The sequence below is a fragment of the Diceros bicornis genome, chromosome 21 (assembly GCF_020826845.1).
Source record: "Diceros bicornis minor isolate mBicDic1 chromosome 21, mDicBic1.mat.cur, whole genome shotgun sequence".
NCBI classification, from domain to species: Eukaryota; Metazoa; Chordata; class Mammalia; order Perissodactyla; family Rhinocerotidae; genus Diceros; species Diceros bicornis.
The window spans coordinates 12399380-12413886 of record NC_080760.1 but is presented as its reverse complement, the minus strand read 5'-3'; the positions used below and the strand labels follow the sequence as shown (position 1 = coordinate 12413886).

General features: G+C 37.8%; 1 protein-coding gene across 5 annotated transcripts in view; it reads left to right on the top strand.

The window, feature by feature from the left end:
• The first annotated feature begins 408 nt into the window (after positions 1-408).
• Positions 409-14507, top strand: part of TRIQK (triple QxxK/R motif containing) — a 78461-nt gene continuing 64362 nt past the window's right edge. For 2 of the 5 annotated variants that reach the window (XM_058564596.1, XM_058564595.1), the window contains exons 1-2: positions 409-511; positions 10035-10140. The gene's annotated coding sequence lies outside the window, so the exon portion shown is untranslated. Of the gene's footprint in view, positions 512-10034; positions 10141-14507 lie in introns of those variants that run through there. The other 3 variants (XM_058564594.1, XM_058564592.1, XM_058564593.1) reach the window with 3 other exon arrangements.

Sequence of the window (14507 nt, the reverse complement as noted above, 5' to 3'; positions counted from 1 at the left end):
TCTTTCCTAAATTGATTAATCTCCTGTTGAAAGTTTGAATCTGCAAACAATATTGTTTTCAGAGACAGTCCATACTTGCTCCTACTGATGCGCCCCAGAGTCTGTATGGGGAGTACGTGCATGTGTTTAAATGGGGGGGTTCAAGAATCAAAATGACGCATTTTTGTGGTTTACATTTATAAAACAAGTCCTTATTTTTAATTTCTACAGTCACTTTGTGAGTCAGGTATTACAGCCTGGTACTCGCGTCGAAACGAAGGCAGGCCGCAGGGCCCGCGCGTTTGGGTCTAGGACACGCGCAGAGGCGGGAGACAGACCGACCAATCGGAGCGCAGGCTGAGGGCTGGCCACGCCCCTTTCCGTCGAGCCCCGCTTCTTTTCCGTCCCGCCCTCTGGGAGTTGGGGTGTGCAGCCGGCTCGTCCCGCCCCTGCCTCTGAGTGATAGGACCGTGGACTGCAACATTGCCAGCCGGACACGAAGTTTGTCGGCCCTTGCCTTGGCTGAGCTGAGGTGTGTGTGTGTCCGGCGAGGGCGGGGGTGTTGGGGAGGCCCTGCCCGGGAAGCTAGGGGTCCGCGACTGAAAGCGGGCCCACCTCCTTAGCGAGCCCCCGAAAGCGTTTAGGAGGCGGTCGGTCCGCCCCTGAGAGCGGCACTTGGGCGGGCTGGGCGGAGGGAGGCTGTGGAAGAGGAGGAACCCGGAGCCCAGGAAACCCAGAGCCCAGGAAACCCAGTAGGTAGCGTAATAACTTAAGGACGTCTTCCCGGGGAGCAGGGCGCTCGCGGTGGGGGTGGGGATGGCGGGCCAGGGCTCAGGCGGTGGGTGGGCGTGGCCGCCTCGGTTGCTAAGGAACGCGCGGTTCCCGCCCTGCCAGCGTGTCTGGCGCGGCCTGCTGGGCCCTGCAAGCCTTAGCTCCTCCCACCTCCGAGGCCTTCCGCTCCGCTAGCGATTGGCTCCCTTGTGCTGTCAGTTAGGTCGCGTCCATTTATTTCACTGTCCAGCTCTCTGGCTCTGTAGTTCCTGCTCAGGCTTCCCTCTCTCGTGTTGCTCCTCTCCACGCTTTTCCCCGCCTCCCCTTCTTAAGGAACGAGTATCTGCAGACCAAAACGTTTGCAGAGAAGAGCTTCAGGCAGCATCAGGTGGCTTTACTGTTGTGTGTGGAGGTGGTCTTTTCCTGGCGCTTGGGGACTCCCTGAACCCACAAGGTGATGGTGTCCACGTGGATGGCTAGGAAAAGGGGTGTGGAGATCTGCTTTTCTTCTGCTTGGAATTCTTTTTCTCGCTGCTGCTTGTTTAAGCACAATGAGCTTCTCAGGAACTTGATGCATTTTATTATTGGACAGGCCCCAATACATGATCTTTTCAGTCTCTGCTGTGGAGGGGTGATACTAAGCTTATAAAGCCCTTTTTTGGCTTCATTGGCCCGTTTTTAATGATTAACCATGAGGTGGTAACCACAGATAACCATTTCAAATCTCGTCTTTCCTCATATCAGCAGGCCCCAAATCGTTCAGCAGAACAAACATTCCAGAGAGAAAACACAAAGGAGCTAAAAGTCTGCTTTTACTTCCTTCTGCTAGGTTTACTGTATAAATCCCCAAGAAGGAAGCTTGTACTGCTTGTTAACACTGGGAAGAATCTTGGTCCAGAAGTCAGGAAACTGGCAGGGTTAGGAAATGTTTGTCCTTGGGCAATGACCCTCATAACTGTTTTCTCATCTGTAAAGTGGGGATACTTATGGGCCCTTTGTTCCTAAAAAAGGAGGAATAATTGATTGTGAAAGTGTTAATGATCTACACAGATGTAAAGTGTTACTGATTACACATTAAATGTATCTTCTTTTCTATATGATCTGAGTTTGTAAACACATGTAAGTATGGTCATTCACCTTAAAGTATTTTCAAACGTCCGGTGATTTCTTCTTTTTTTTCGGTTATTTAGAAATGGGGAAGAAACCCATTCATCTATCTGTTATTGATTCTGTGTTAGTTCTGGTTAGGTAGCACCTGAAATGTCTTGCATGGTACTTTTTTTCCCCTTGACTTCACTGGGTTTTTTCAAGAATATACATAGCAACCTGAAAGGATTGGGAAACATTACCTTCTAATCCAATGAGGAATGACCTTTTTTGTGTCGAATACCACTTTGAGAAGACAAGGAAAGCTATTGACTCTCCCCTTAGAAAGAAACACAATTTGAAGCATAAGTGGACCCTGGATTAAGAACACCTGTTTTTTTTTTATTGATGTTTTAATGGTTTCTAACATTGTGAAATTTTGGGTTGTACATTTTTGTTTGTCTATCACCATATATATGACTCCCTTCACCCCTTGTGCCCACCCCCACTGCCCCTGTTAACCACAGTCCAGTTTTCTCTGTCCATGTGTTGGTTTATATTCCACATATGAGTGAGATCATACAGTGTTTGTCTTTCTCTTTCTGGCTTATTTCACTTAACATAATACACTCCAGGCCCATCCATGTTGTTGCAAATGGGACAATTTTGTCTTTTTTTATGGCTGAGTAGTATTCCATTGTATATATATACCACATTTTCTTAATCCAGTTGTCAGTCGAGGGACACTTAGGTTGCTTCCACTTCTTGGCTATGGTGAATAATGCTGCAATGAACATAGGGGTGCATAAGCCTCTTTGGATTGTTGATTTCAGGTGCGTTGGATAGATTCCCAGTAGTGGGATGGCTGGATCATAGGGCATCTCTATTTTTAATTCTTTGAGGAATCTCCATACCGTTTTCCATAGAGGCTGCACCAATTTGCATTCCCACCAGCTGTGTATGAGGGTTCCTGTTTCTCCACATCCTCTCCAACATTTGTTGTTTTTTTGTCTTGGTGATTATAGCCATTCTAACGGGCGTGAGGTGGTATCTTAGTGTTGTTTTGATTTGCATTTCCCTGATGATTAGTGATGTTGAGCATCTTTTCATGTGCCTATTGGCCATCTGTATATCTTCCTTGGAGAAGTGTCTGTTCATTTCCTCTGCCCATTTTTTGATCGGGTTGTTTGTTTTTTTGTTGTTCAGTTGTGTGAGTTCTTTATATATTATGGAGATCAACCCCTTGTCAGATGTATGTTTTGCAAATATTCTCTCCCAGCTGGTTGGTTGTCTAAGAACACCTGTTTTCAATCAACTTCTTGAGGGATAAGAAAATTACTCTCCCTCTTTTCCTCACCCTAAAGGGAGACTGAATAACTTATACCCAAAGCTACACAGCTGGGAGCAGAGTTGTGTCTTTTTCCTTTTTTCCACAATGCATCTTACCATAGCTTACTAAGTTCAAGGTCTTTAGCTAATATTATTGTTATTATTTTTAGCATTTTACTAACAAAAAATACCAATGATCAATAAATTGTTGCTGCCTTTCAAACCACGTAAGCTGTATTCCATTCCAGATGCCCTTTGATCATTCTCTTAAACAATACTGTTATATTTAAGCAGGTGAAAAGAGAAATTATTTTCAGATATTTTGGGAAAATGTTAAATTGTATTTTTGAGATAAGCATTAAATACATAAACTTCTACTAAAGTCCATTTTGGACAAAGACAAGCTGATTACATTTGGTATATGCCACTAGAATATCGCTACCTGACTCTTAGAACTTTTTTCTTCAACTTAAGTGAATGATCTTTATAACATTTTAATTTTCCATGGCTAAAAAATATTGTGGTTGGTTCCGCTGTGGCTCTTTTCCTGATTTCTATATTAAAATAAAAGGCTATGTGGGGCCAGCCTGGTGGCCTAGTGGTTAAGTTTGGTGCTTTCTGCTTTGGTGGCCTGGGTTTGGTTCCCAGGTGCGCACCTACACCACTCATCTGCATACCACATACAAAATAGAGGAAGATGGGCACAGATGTTAGCTCAGGGCCAATCTTCCTCAGCTAAATAAATAAATAAATAAAATAAAAGGCTGTAAATAGAGTTATTTTCTTTGCTAAAGTTCCTTTATCTAGCTTTATCAATAAAAATGGGCATCTGTAGTAAATATTATCATTAGATAAGGAAAACATTGAAAAAGGAAAAATATGTTGCTTTTATAGTAAGCATAAGAGTATATAGGAGCACCTGTTGTTTCTTTAGCACTTATAATTTTATTTGAACTATTTAGTATTTGACTGTTCCTTTCTTTACTCAACTCATTTCTGGTGGAGGAGCTGGAATAAAAGCAAACGGATTAGAGAGAGCATCCTAATGGAATTGAAGTTTTTAGGGGCTCAGTACATAATATCTCTTTCTTTCTCTTGAGCCTTTAAACAGACAGGTGGAGTTTCCAATATCAGCTTTGTTACCAAAGAGCTGACTGGGCATAGTGCGTTAGATGGGAGACCAAAGGTGAGTGCTAGTACTGCTAGTACTTCCTGTCCCCTTCCACCTCCGCTCCTTCTCAGAACCCAGACTTTAGTCCAGCTGAGAGAAGGTTTCCGTTTGCAGAACAGATACGCTTACCCAGAATTACTGCTCTGCATGGTCTAGGGCAGAGAAGGAAGTAAAAGAAGGTAAACCTTTAGTGTTTACATGTTTATAATAGGTTATCTCTACCCATTGGAGTAACGTGGACCAATGGATTTCAGCCACTGATCAATTAACTCTCCTTTTGGGAAGCTGTGAATAAGGAGTGGGATCTGAGGCCAGGACTGTTAATCTAGTGCTCTGGTTTTCGTTCTGGGTGATACCTTTGGGCCATTTGAAGTATGTGCCGGTGTTTTTAAATTATTACCGTGTCTTTAAAGGAGAGGTTACTGGCTTTTGGGACCGTGAAGTTTAGGGACGCTAAATATTGTTAAATGTGGAGGTCCACCAACTCAATGAAGAATTTCTTTTCGCTACTCCAATGCCGTAAGCATCTCCACTGATAACCACTGCTCCAGTGGAAGTTCCTCCATGTAGAAACATAAGGCTATGCCAGATTTTCTCCTAGTCTTTGTTCATATATATCTATGTTTTTGATATCAATGGATTTGGCTCTTAAGTATGAAAGTCTTATGAAAAATATTGCTTAGAATATAGTTTTTGGGCCGGCCCCGTGGCTTAGCAGTTGAGTGCGCGCGCTTTGCTACTGGCGGCCCGGGTTCGGATCCCAGGAGCGCACTGATGCACCACTTGTCCGACCATGCTGAGGCCGCGTCCCACATACAGCAACTAGAAGGATGTGCAACTATGACATACAACTATCTACTGGGGCTTTGGGGAGGAAAAAAAGGAGGATTGGCAATAGATGTTAGCTCAGAGCCGGTCTTCCTCAGCAAAAAGAGGAGGATTAGCGTGGATGTTAGCTCAGGGCTGATCTTCCTCACAAAACAAAAACAAAAAACAAAAACAAAACAAAACAAAACAAAAAGAATACAGTTTTTTTTTGGTATTCTCCCAGATGGACTAAAATGATATTAATGTAAAATAAGTGACACATATTTTATCATGTTTGATATCCTCAAGACATGTCTTACTGAACAGATAAGGATCATAGAGTCCTAGAGCTACATCTTTTCATACCTATTACATACACTTAATCCTTTCTTATGTGATAGAAATGTTGTGTCTTTGCAATAATAGAGTGACATGGGTATATGTTTTCATGAAAAAGAAAAGATGATTTCCTAGTTTACCTCTTTTGAAATGTTAAACAACAATAGAAAGATAAATACTGTGTACTCAAGAGGTTTAACAAACTGTTTTGCTGAATAAGAAGGTGGAGACAGTTCCATAAATGAGAGGACCTTGTCAATTTCATAGTTTTCAAGCCACTGAACATGGAGAATGACAGCAGGAATAAAGTAGCTTAGTTCTTCTGTAGTAGTATTACGTAGTGATATAGTTGCAAAAGTAGCAGACCAATTACATTGAACAACTTAAAATTTTGGCAAAGACAAAAAGGAGATGATTTAATCCAAAGAACGTTTTTTATATACTTAGAATATTAAAAATATTCAAATATTGCAGGGTGTAGAATAATGAATTATATGGATACCTATGGCAGAATCCTAACTGTGGATTTCAGTTTATAACCTTTACCAGGTAGAAGGTACACTAGACTGAAAGTTTTAGACTTGGCTCTAGCAGTGGATTATCATTTGTTGAGTTTTATAATGTTTCCAGGCATTGAGTTCCTTATCTGTGAATAGAAAGAGTTGAAGATTTGTGGTTTTCTACCATTTTTCTGAAGAATATGCTTGAGTATTGTAATACATTCTCACTCTTCATAGTGATTCAGTATAGCACCGAATCTGTCTGGGCAGAGGCAAATGAGATTTTTTTCAGGATAGGAAGGTATAATTTTAAAAAGGACCTCCCAGTTTCTGATTCTGTTTTGCCTGTGTCCTAGAGATCCATTCTCTGTCTCTTCTCTCCTCAGTTCCCACCTCCCCATACATACACACATTTGGAAACACTGGACTATGTAGAAATGATCTATACGGTCTCTTTCAATGGTAAAATGTTCTGGATAAATTCAGCATTTGAAATGAGTAAAGTGGAACCAAAAATCTCACAAAACCAAGCAAAAGGAAATCAGAAGACTCAGAGCCATACCTGTGAAAATCTAAGAAGAATTTTCAGTTAAAGAAGAATATTTGAAGAAATTCTTTGACATCTAACACATGTAAGAATATATGTCTATATAAAGGCCATATAAAATTATATATATTCCATATAAAAAGAACAATGATTAAGTGACAGTAGGAAGATAGTAAGGTAAAACAAAAAGATGACAAACTAAAAATATGAGAACTATTTTTTATTTTTTAGTTTTTTATTCCTGCTGTAACAAACTACTTAAAGCAACACAAATTCATTATCTTTTAGCTCTATAGTTCAGAAGTCTGACATAGGTCTCTTTGGGTTAGAATCAATGCAGGACTACATTTCTTTCTGGAAGCTCTGGGAGAGAATCTGCTTCCTTGCCTTTTCCAGCTTCTAGAGGCTGCCCACATTCCTTGATTTATGACTTTCCTCCATCTTCAAAGCTAGCAACATTGTATCTCTCTGATTATTATTCTGTAGTCAAATCCCCTTCTGACCACAGGTAGGAAAAGTAATTCACTTTTTTGGTGAGAGAGATTGGCCCTGAGCTAACATCTGTTGCCAGTCTTCCTCTTTTTGCTTGAGAAAGATTGCCTCTGAGCTAACATCTGTGTCAGTCTTCCTCCACTTTGCATGTGGATCACCACCACAGCATGGCTTGATGAGTGGTGTAGGTCTGTGCCTGGGATCTGAACCCGTGAACCCTGGGCCACCAAAGCAGAGCACATGAACTCAACCACTATGCCACCAGGTCGACCCCAAAAGTTATCTACTTTGAAAGACCCACATGGATAATCCAGGATCATCTCCATTTCAAGTTTCTTCCTTTAATCACATCTGCAAAGTCACTTTTACCATGTAAGGTTACATATTCACAGGTTCTGGGAATTAAGATGTGCACATCTTTATGGGGGGGCATTATTCTACCTACCACAATAACATATTAAAAATTCATACTTTAGGCATTAAAGAACAGAATTAATATTACTGTAGAAAATTTAATCAGTGTGAAGAATAGACTTGAAAAGTTCTCCTAGCTAAAATATTGAATTCATGAAAAGAAGATGATATATGAAGGAAAAAGAATGAAGTCCACTATATGCATATTTAGAGTTTGAAGAAGAGACGAGACTATAGATGGTTGTTTCTAAAGAAGAGAACAGAGCATTTGAAAAAACGTAATAAAGAGTTAACAGGAAATACAACTTTTCTGAGCTGAAGAAAGACCTGTGAATGCAGAAAGGACGTTTCTTATGTAAGGCATGACAACTCAAAAAGACACAATGTCAAAAAATTTTCAAATTATAATGATAAAACTTTCGTATTTAGAAAGAGAGAAAAAATAGCATATTACTATCAGGAAACAAAAATTAGGCTGGTCTCAGACTTCTTTTCTGTAGCATTAAATACCAGAAGACAATAGAGCAACATTTTTAGAGTTCTTAAAAAAAAATTTCCATGCAGTTTGTATTTCTTGTGTGATGGCAATAGAAAACCACTCCTAAGTATATAAGGCATTCTAAACTACGTTCTGTTTGCTTTTGGGTGGGGGAGAACTAAGACATACAACCATTTATTAGAAGATGTTACAGTATAAACACAAAAGCTATGGTATATATAAAAACAAAAAAACTGGTGGTATATCCTAAAGCCCTCAAATAGAGGTAGCTCTGGATAATTATGTTAAATCTAGTTAAAAATTGATTGCAAATGTAAAAAACTGCTTGGATGAGAAGATATGTTGTAAAAATTAATATCAAAACTCTAGATTTAAGTAAACTTTTGTGATCTTCTGATTTATTTATTTATTTTTCCCAATTGGGGTTAATTGTGATGGGACATGTTACTTTTCTATAATCTAAAAACTTCCAAGACACATCTTGGCCCAAACATTATAGATAAGGACTGTAGACTTAAATTATTATGACTCTTTTATTTTAATAAAAGCTTTATTGAGATATAATTCACAATTATAAAATGTATTACTTTAAAGTCTACAGTTCAGTGGTTTTTAGCATATTTACAGTTGTGCAGTCATCACCACTATTAATTTTAGAATATTTTCATTATCTCAGAAAAATAATGAAAACCCTGCATCCGTTATCAGTTACTCCCCTGCTCTTCTGCCCTTACCCTCAGCATTAAGCAACCACTAATCTGTTTTCTCTCTCTTTGGATTTTCCCATTATGGACATTTCATGTTCCAATCCTTTGCACATTTTAAATTGGATTATCTGTATTTTTACTGTTGAGTTGTAAGAGATCTTCATATATTCTGGGTATATGATTTGCAAATATTCTGTGTGGGTTGCTTTTCACTTTCTTGATCATGTAAATTGGAACACAAAATTTTTTTATTTTGGTGAAATCCAGTTTACCTATTTTTTAAATTTTGTTGCTTGTGCTTTTGGTGTTGTATCTAAGAAACTATTCCCTAACCCAAGGTCACGAAGTTTTACTCTTGTGTTTTCTTCTAAGTATTTTATAGTTTCAGCCTTTGCATCTAGGTCTATGATTCATTTTGAGTTAGTTTTTGTATATGGTATGAAGTAGGAGTTCAACTTTATTCTTTTGCAACACCATTTTTAGAAAGAGACTATGCTTTCATATTATGCTTGACCTGGATTATTATCACTATTTAAAAATAGCCATCTATTTTTAATGATATGATTAGAATCAATAAAACTATGTTCTCAAATACTTGGGGTTAAATTTTGAGTTGGTATTATTATTATTAGATAGTGTTTGGAACCATTTAGATTTGATACTCGTATCTATATGAGAGCAATTGCAGCATAAAACTAGAGATAAGTTCAGTGCTTGGCACATAATAGGTATTCAGTAAATATTCATTGAACAAAAATGAATAAATTATACATTTATTTTATTGTTTTCCTTGGTGCTTTTTAGTGGGCATTTAGTTTAGAAAGTAACATATACTTAAATGTTTATGGTTGAATAAATGCAATTATTCTATTCTTATAGGTCAACTCTGTACACATTGCAATAACAGAAAATAAATTCAAATCCACCTCTTTACATTCATATTCAACTCTAAAAAGGATCTCTCACTACTTTTCAGATAATTGCTATACAATGAACCATTCTTAAAGTGTGATCAGCAAAAATAATGTTACTATTCATTACGCTGGACAGGGGGTCTTTAACTTAAATAAAGTTGGGACACGTTAGGTCAAGTAAATTAAAATTGGCTTCTCTATTAAAGGAGTTCTCAGAACCTTTTTATGAAAGTGTGCCTTGTGGAAAAGGGGCATAGTATGCAACATTTTCCAAGTATATTTGGCCACAGGAACTTACTTTGATTGAACATATAATAGAGTTAGCAAACCAAGAAACACATTTTAGAAAATGCTGCCACAGTGGACAATAAGGGAGCTGGAGATCATCCATTTAATATTTCGATATACTGTATTTTGAATTTCAGTAAGAAAAAGCAACAAAGAATATTATTATTGGTGTCTGGAATTGAATTTTCCAGGAATGTGAGCACAGCTTCCTTGGTAAAGATCTTGCCTTTGGAAACATCTCACCCGTTGGCAGCTCTCCAGAGTTCAGACTTGGCAGCATCAAGGACACAACGCAAGGTGTGTTTATTTGATTTAACATTTGGCAAAAGGTGTTTTGACTCGTGGTTTGTTTTCTTTCACTTCATTTTTCTTGTTTTGGTTTGTTTGCTTCTAGCAATGAACTTGGGTTCAGAATGTAGTTTTTTCTTATGAAAGACAGAATTACAATGGGGAAATTTTTTTACTTGTATTTATTTTGTGGTATTTGGGCAAATTCAAGTAAATGAAGCAAGATCCATAGAGCTAAAAATCTGTATCTAATTTGTTAAATCATTTAGTATTATTAATTGTCTAGTAGGATTTGTTGCTATATTAAATACTTGATTTTTCTTGATGTTTGATATACCATGATACTTTGGTACATTATTATATTTTGGTGATCATATATTGGTTATAATCAATGTCCCTGCATAATGAGTAATAAACAGATTATGATCATCATAAAATGTCAGTTATTCAATATTATTTTTAATTTTTCTTGGTTAATTGGTACATCCATTTTTCACATGTAAACATGTATTGTGGAGAGAGGAAATATGCCATAAAGTAAGAGAATATGGGCCCCTATTATATGTCTGACCTTACCCTCCACCGTCCTTTTCCACCCATCACTCAACACAGAATTCGTCAATGGCTCCTCATTTCACTCAAGATAAAAGCTAAAGCTCTCAAACTAGCCTATGTGTCTCTGCAAGACCTGGCCTCTTGTTACCGCTCTAATCACTCACTTGCTCAGCCACACTGGCTCCCTGGTTGTTCTTTGAACATGCCAGGTGTGTTACCATCTCAGGGTTTGTCACTGTCGTCTCTATTGAGCTGCTCTTCCTCCAGATATCTGCACGGACAATTTACTTACTTTCCTTTGGGTTTTTATTAAAAGGTCACCTTCTAAATAAGGTCTTACCTGGTCACCACCCAAATATTCCTGCTCTATGTTCTCGACTCAGCATTTATCACTATCTAATAAACTATGTACTTTATACTTATTTGTGTTGCTTATTGTCATTATACCTCACAAGAATATTAGCTCCTATAAGGGCAGGAGTCTTTGTTTGCTCAGATTTTACTCTATCTTGAGGAACTAGAGTACTGCCTGGCCCTTGATGAATGAATGAATGAACGGTTAATTTAGCAAACATTTTTTTAAGCACTTGGCATGAGTTAGACACTGCTAGGTTGCGATGATACAGGGATGAAATAACAGTTCCTGCCCTCAGAAGTACAGTTTGAAGGGAAATGGATAATTACAGCGGCCGTCTTACTACAGTGCTGTGTTATGAGAAGAGCATGAATAGAATGTTGTCATCACTCTGAGAAGCAGCATTTGGATCAGATTGTATTGAGTTCATGAAAGGCTTCCTGAAAAAGATAACCCTCTGTATCAGTCAGAATAGCCTAGATTATGCTGTAGGAACAAACAAGCCCAAATCTCAATGTGAACACAACAAATGTTTGTTTCTCACACACACTACATGTCCAAAATGGGTTGGTAGGAAAGATCAGTGACTTAAGACATCGAAGACTTCATCGACGTACCTCCATGATAACTGCAGCCGTGGGAAGAGAGAGTGGCTAATTATGCGCTGACATTTATAGTTTCATTGGTCAAAGCAAATTGATTAATTTCAAATAGGGGATTGTGAAGTGCAATATTGCTTTCTACTGAGAGGGAAAGGAAAATTGGAAGATATGTGAGTAGAATTAATGACTGCCATACCTTTCTACTGTTTTAAAGGTGTATAAGATATCCAGGTAAAGAAGTATTTGAAAACATTTTCAGAGAAAAGAAGAGCATGGGCAAAGGCAGTAAGCTATTATGTAGTATGATAATTTCAGGGGACTGTATGTAATTCAAAGTAGTTGGAGCACAGTGTATGTGTGGGATAAAGACAGGTAAAGAAATTGGAGGCAAAACAGAGTCTAGATTACACCAAACTGTGGAGTTAGAACTCTATCCTAGAGGACATAGGGAAACATTGGACGATATTATATACTTCAGGGGAGTTTATTTATTAAAGTTTATTTGTGAGAGATTATTCTGGAAGCAGTGTGGGGGATGGATTTGAGGGGAGGAAGACTGGAGGCAGTAACATCAATAATAATACTGATGCAGTAAGGCCGGTGACTCCCCAGTCACCATTGCCGTGAAGGCAATGACAGAGGAGATGGAAAGGAGGGAACGAAAGGTAAAAAGGCAGGGAAAGTGTATACAGGGTGGGCTCCAGGGCACAGAGGACGCCTTGGCAGGAGACAGGACGCTTCTTACACTGCCATCAAAGTAGAGATATTGACATGGGCTGTGTTCGTGTCTGAGCATGTGTGTGTAGATTTGTGTGTGTGTAAATGTGTTGGTGTGCGTGAGAGAGTGAGTTAGAATGAGCTTGCAGAGTGAGCGATTCTTACCTAATGATCTATATTTTCTTTGTGACTTGGGAAACAAGCCCATGTGCCCAGACTAAAATGAAGGTGGCCAGAGGACTTCAGGAGAAGCCTGCAAGTTGGAATGGCTACTGAGTTAAATGGGAGATAAGGCCGACTTGGGTCAGAGAGATTATGCGGTAGTGTTATGCACTTGCAAAAAGTCAGATTACACTTTTTACTGCAAAAATTGCTTTGGGAAGCTCAGTTGTTTTTTTCTTTAGATTGTTTAGAGTTCAGCAATATTTCAAAAATATACACTTTAAAAGAATTTTCTGTATGCTGTTTCTATTAGAGGGGCTCATGAGATATAACCTAGCCCTTGCTCCAAAATTTTGGTTAATGTGGTAATAAAGACCCCATCATTTCATAACAGGAAAATTTTCTAAAACTAGGGAGGCAGTTATCCAGTGCTTTTATAAAATCATTTTTTATGGTAGACTTTTAAATAAATAGTATAATGTTACAGTGAAGTTTAATTTTCAAAAAGAAAATAGAGAAGTGATTAGAAAACTTAGGATCTTTTTCTTACAGGTTTTTGCAAGACATTATTTGTGATGTACTGTAGTTTAAAGGATATTCTAAAATTGTGTTTCTTGTTTGCCATTGTGTGTTAGACCCAAGGTTATTTTAAATATTTAGGATGCTAAATTTATTATTGCAAATTAAAGTTTTGAGGCTTAGGTGACAGAACCAGTTTCTCTAATGTCAGACTACTGCTCTAGTAGAAGGAACCATACTGTGCTGCTCAGCGCACGTGGTAGATATGTAAGAGAAATTGTGACTTACAGACTTAGGAGAAATAACACCAAGAGCTTACAACTCTTGAGGAGAGAATAACAAAGAATTGGTGGAAATGTTACCTGAGAAGATTCTCTTCTTAGACTGGAGGATAATTTGGGACTTCTGACAAAGATTAGCAATTCAGTTGTCAGTTTTAAAAATGAGGATTAGTGTTTAGAAATTTTTTTGTTCAAAAGACTTCCATTTCAGAAAGTACGTATTTTTAAGTACTGATTACGTACATATACTGTAAGCATGTAAGTGATACTCTATTAATCCAGTTTCCAACTTATTGACAATAAGATAGCATATGTAATTTGACATCTTAAAAGTTATCCAAAGATACTTTTGTTGAAGCCACTTAGCTGATGATAGAAGATGCTTAGGAGACCAAATAATAGCAGAAAGTGTACAATTTATATGTAATTAAGTTATTACAGGCTTACTATAAGTCCATTCTTATACTTTAAGAATCTTAAATATAAGAGAGCTCATGGACTTTTTAAATGAATGTGAGGTCAAGTTCAGGTTGTTTTTAGTCTAAAAAAACTATTTGGACTATGTGGTGCCTCAACAGTGAGTAACTGATTGAACCAGCATGATGTAATGATACTGATAACATTCGTTGAGCGCTTACTATGTGAGAAGCAGTGTGTTAAGTACTTTATATGAATTAGCTATTTAACATTTATAATGGCCTTATGGGATACGTATTCTTACTGTACCCATTTTAAAAATGGTAAATGAGCATATCTTGGTAAACAACTAAAAAGTGACAGAACCAGAAAGGAAACGAGTTAAAGTAGGGAAGAGTTAACCCACCCTTTATCAGGCTCATATTCTTATAAAAGATAGAGAGCTTATAGTAATATTTTCAAACTCAAAGCATTTTTAATTATTCATGATAATTAAGCATAAAATGTGAATGTTTTAAGTTCACATAACTGTCTTCTGGAAAATATCTACTCAAAAATATGTATGGAGTGTCTACTATGTGCTACATTGTTCTAATTGTTCGGGATTCTTTAGTGTACAAAACAAAGACCCCTGCTCTTGTGGTACCACATTCTAGTGGAGGGAAGTCAGAAAATAAACAGTAGACTAAATTTAATATGAAAAAAGCATTTTATTATTTTCAAACTAATAGTTGATAGGTCTAAGGTAAAATAACTTTTCTGTTTCAA